Source organism: Eurosta solidaginis, chromosome 1, assembly GCF_040869045.1.
Source record: "Eurosta solidaginis isolate ZX-2024a chromosome 1, ASM4086904v1, whole genome shotgun sequence".
Lineage (NCBI taxonomy): Eukaryota > Metazoa > Arthropoda > Insecta > Diptera > Tephritidae > Eurosta > Eurosta solidaginis.
In genome coordinates this window covers 181,972,938-181,978,308 of record NC_090319.1, presented here as the reverse complement: position 1 = coordinate 181,978,308, position 5,371 = coordinate 181,972,938, and positions in this window count along the sequence as shown.

Genomic DNA, 5,371 nt, shown 5'->3' with positions numbered 1-5,371 from the left:
GCTTGTGACTGTTTCGGAAGACGCTGCATCCATAGAGATTTCAGCAACTCATCAGATACTTTACCAGCAGCCAGGTCCATCATTTCACGTAACATTGCAGAAGGCTTCCTGTCACCCAGTTCCATGTCACGCAGCAGTTTCTTTAATCGCTTTTCCTCCGAATCCATGAATCGCTCCTGCAACCGAGATTTCAATGCTTCGTACATGTTATTTTCAGGTGGGTTTAGAATAAGATCGCTGACTTCACTAAGCATACTCGCTTCGATGGATCCTACAATGGTGTGGAATTTTTTTGCATCTGATGATATTCCAGCCGTAATAAACTGGCTCTCCACTTGCTTGAACCATAGAGCTGGATTTGTTCTCCAAAATGGCGGAACTTTAACGGACACACGTGCAACCTCTAATGTTGGATTCGGCTCATCTAAAAAATTCCTTTGATATACGGGTGTTTGGGGTGATGCTGTTGGCGGCTGTTGCAGATCAGAAATTAACGAATCTCCCGCCCCATTATTGGCTTCACTTCCTCTATTCGGTGTATGAAACATGTTTCCTGTCTAGGGTCACCAATTGTAAAGTTGATTTATTACACAAATGTATTTTTATAACACGTTCTTTATTATTTGATAAATCTTCAGTTCCCCAAAATAATTTTCTTCAACTAACTGAAAAAATTTTCTATACTGACAACAAATGAATTGAAAATGTTTTTTTTTTTTTTAATCGAATAATTGTTAAAGTAGAAAATTAACAGGTAGGTATGCCACACTTTCTTTGTTTTATTTTCTTCGTTACTACCACCCGCATATTCTTGTGATATACACACAGGCATGTGTGAGTGGTAGTACGTATGTGTCTTAGACGTTTACCGCTGTGAGCCCGTGGTACAGCAACTTTGTTGCCGGGAAACCCAACGAAGTGGCTGTATCGTGGGTTCATCGGCTCATGTGGAAAAGAGTCTCGTGCTATTTTGATCCAGCCGCCAGCAAAGGAACACGTAATCGCCCGTTCACGTAAGTGGTCAAATTCATAAAATAATTTCCGAAAATATCTTTAACATTTTCATTTTCACAACATCTGTTAATAAATTTCCTTAACACTTGTTGTATTTATACATATTGAATAAAAAACACTGTGAATTCCCTTGTATTAATACGAAACCTTTTTTGGTGTTTTTATTTTCTTCCTTTTCTTTCGCCTGAACCTAATCTTTAACAAATACGTGGGTGCGCGCCGTTGCCACCACGCATTTATTCATGGTCCTTACCACGCCGGTAAGAAGAGCCAATCACCAATAACTACAGTCCACTCCACTCCCTAGGCAATTAAATCGAGAAAGAAGAGATTTACGATAGTGATAATATATTCATCAGCAATTGGCATACACAAACAGATTTGAGCGACATCCAACCTCCAAACAACATCAACAACACCGACAATCCACAAAAGTCAATCTACTAATCCGGATCAGCAATTTATTGAAAGGTACGTGGTTTGCAAATATTCCGTGCTAGGTAGGGTTTTCCTTTTCACTTTTAATAAAATTTCACAAAATAAAATTACAAATTACCAAGTGACTTTTTTATATGTAATAGTGCAAGTGATTTTGTTTTTTTTTTCTGTGAAGTGAGAAGTCTCATCTTGTGCAAAAATAGGAAAAGGCGCTTAACGCAGTTATTTAAAGTTTGTGCAACACGCCGTGTGACTATCCGGAACTATCCCCCACCAGCGGTAAGATTTTCCGGACACAGCTCAAGGTAGCACAACACTGCTCTAAAAGGTTAACATAACCTCAAACACCGATTTGCGTCACTTTTCGATTTTCACCTTTGCAGGATTTATCTGAAAAAATTAATTTAATCCACTGCACAAAAATTCGATTTGTTAAGGTTGCTTATTCAGAAACCTGTAAATTTATTTTAGGCGCACATTTGATTAAATAAAATTTTCTTCCACATAAAAATCACTTGCACTTATTTACACGGACAATACGTTTGTAATTTAGTTTGGTGCTATAGTACAAAGTGCACTTAGTTACATACACATATATTGTTGTTGTTGTTTGGGTGGCCAAAAGGCTTATTTCCTGTTCAATTTTTTAAAAATTGAATTATTTTTATTTTTCACTTGCGGCAATATACAAATCAGTTTTTGACTGATCTAATTTTTTGTGATACAAAAGATCACAGCCCTTGGTTAAATTACCAAAAAGTCCATAACGAACGTTCATACATTTCTTTATCTTTTCACTAACACCACTTTCTTCACTAGCCATTACTTATTGGCTTACACAATTCGTTAACACAGCTGCATTAGCACTTTCTTTTAACGATTACGTGGGTGCGCGCCGTTGCCACCACGCTCTTGTACATTCCCTCAAACTACGAGCTTTCTTGCAAGCTTCAAGGCCACTTCACCGAGAAATCTATCTCGAATACATTCCTTCATTCCAGTTCATTTTCAATCAGTACTATCTGCAAAGGCAATTAATTAATTAATATTTCAATAATATAATGGATACCTATATACGCCAAGCAGAGGCAGTGACTGAGTTTGAAAATGACTATAATGATATGTCCCCTTCAGACCATACAAAACACACCCTCTTAGTCCAAAAGGAGGAGTTGAAATCGCTATGGGAGAAGGTGAAGCAGACATATGAAGAACTCTTGAGCTCCTCAGAACTGGAGGCAAAAGAGCTGTCGGCCATCAAAAAGAAGCACAAAATTACATACTTCAGCTTTCTCAAGTGCCAGGCAGCGATGGCTGAACTTTCGGAAAAACTTGAGAAAGCTGAAAAGAAAGAAGAAAGCTCAGGAGACAGGGAATATCGCGTGCGCCTGCCACCGTGTGATACGGACGTTTTCAAAGGAGATTACCTTTCTTGGCCTTCATTTAGAGACATGTTCACTGCTATATATATACGTAACAAAAACCTAGAAGCAGTAGAAAAATTATATTATTTAAACCAAAAGACTCAAGGTGAGGCCAAAGAGATAGTTGGGCGATGTCCTTTAACGAAAGACGGTTTCGAAACAGCATGGAAAAATCTTTGTGACAGATACGAAAATAAACGTATCTTAGTAAAAGCCCAATTGAAAATCATTTTTAGTTTGAAAGCAGTTGAGAGTGAATGCGGTAGCTCTATAAAGAAACTGCAACGTGAAATAAATAATTGCATCTCGGCGCTCCAGTGTCATCACATAGACATATCAAACTGGGATGCAATTATAACATATCTATGTTCCACAAAACTGCCAGAAACCACACTGGCACTCTGGGAACAAACAATTGAAAACAAAACGGAAATTTCAAAATGGGCAGATATGGATAGATTCTTATCCAATCGTTTCCAAACCTTAGAAACCGTGACTGATCTGAGAGGGGATACAGTTTCCACAACCTCAAAGCCACAAGTATCTCGTTCGACAACAGATACATCTGCTAAAAAATTAGGGTCCTATCAGGCAAGTGCAAGTGCAGCCAAACCTACGTGTAAGATGTGCAAAAGTCCTGCACATCGAATTTCAAAGTGTGAAAAGTTCTTACGTTTAACACTCAATAAACGCTTTGAACAAATTAAGGGCAGCCGTGGGTGTATAAACTGCCTTTCTGCTGGCCATTCGGTAACAAAGTGCACCAGTCAAATGAACTGTGCTACATGTCATTTAAGACATCATACGCTGCTTCATATTTCGAACCAGCCAAAACCAACCAATACTTCAGACACTATCGGAGCATCTGCATCTACCTCACGGGAAGCTCAAATACGACGCAATGCTGAAAGGGAAAATGCTCCGATTAATAATGTGAACTCATGTTTCGCAAACACAAATAAAGGGGTATTACTAGGGACAGCTCAGGTCAATATCTATTTTAATGGTGTTGACTATTCGGCGAGAGCCCTAATAGACTCGGGATCTGAATGTTCATTCATTACCGAGAAACTAAAGCGCAGAATTAATCTGCCATCCAAACGCATGCATGCCCGAGTTTCGGGCATCAATAATACAATGTCTGCACAAGTAAAAGAAGCGTGCAACATACAATTGCGGTCACCAGCAGACCCATTAATCGAGATCAATACGATCGTGCTGGTTTTACCACAATTAACAGGGAATCTTCCAACTTGCCAAATAAACGCAATGTCTAGGCAAGCATTCCCAGACTTAGTACTGGCTGACAAAAGATTCTTTGTCAATGAGCCAGTCGACTTAATTCTGGGCGGAGACATATACCCCCAAATTATGCTAGGCGGTATCAGGAAGGACGTGCTAAACACATTAATAGCACAGGAAACGGTGTTCGGCTGGATTTTGACAGGCCGGACAGATGCGGTTGATACAAATAAGACCCTAGTTTCATATTTCAATGAGGTCACTTTAGATAAACAATTGGCGGCCTTTTGGGAGATAGAGGAAATTCCAAAGAAAAGGAGCATCAATAACGATGACACTTACTGCGAGGAGCTATACAAATCCACAACAGTTCGGAACAACGATGGCAAATACGTAGTCTCCTTACCCTTTAGGAAAGAGTTTAACTTAGGCCCCTCATTAAGAAGTGCGTGCTCTCAATTCTATCGCAACGAGACACGACTTGCCAAAAACCCAGTCCTTCAAACGGAATACAATAGAGTTGTATCCGAATATGAAACCTTAGGGCACATGACACAAATAGGCAATAATTCGCCAGACTCAAATGACTGTTACTTCCTACCTCACCATGCTGTTATAAAGGAGGGAAGTACAACGGCAAAATTCAGAGTCGTATTTAATGCATCTTGTCCTACCACTAATGGCAAAAGTCTAAATGATGCCTTATATCCAGGTCCGATTCTTTAATCCGACCTGACAGTTCTTATACTACGTTGGCGGCTGTTCAAATACGTATTTAACAGCGACATAGAAAAAATGTATCGCCAAATATGGGTAAATGAAGACCAAACAAAATATCAGCGAATCATATTTCGCAAATGCCCCAAAAACCCAATTAACATTTATGAATTGAAAGCGGTAACCTTTGGCGTTAATTGTGCTCCGTATCTTGCGATTCGGACACTACACCAACTGGCTGATGACGTGGAGACATCGCATCCAATGGCAGCAGATATCCTGCGGAATTGCATGTACGTTGATGACGTACTCGCCGGTGGACACAACATCGAAATTGCAATCAAGGCAAGGGACGAAATATCATTGGCATTGCAATCGGCAGGTTTCCCATTGCGAAAATGGACGTCCAACTGCAAGAAAATCCTACAGGGTATACCGAAGCAACACCTATTAAGCGAGGATTTTCTTGAGTTTGAAGATACCAGCATGGTAAAAGCACTCGGTATCAGGTGGAACGCCCATTTCGACCACTTTTA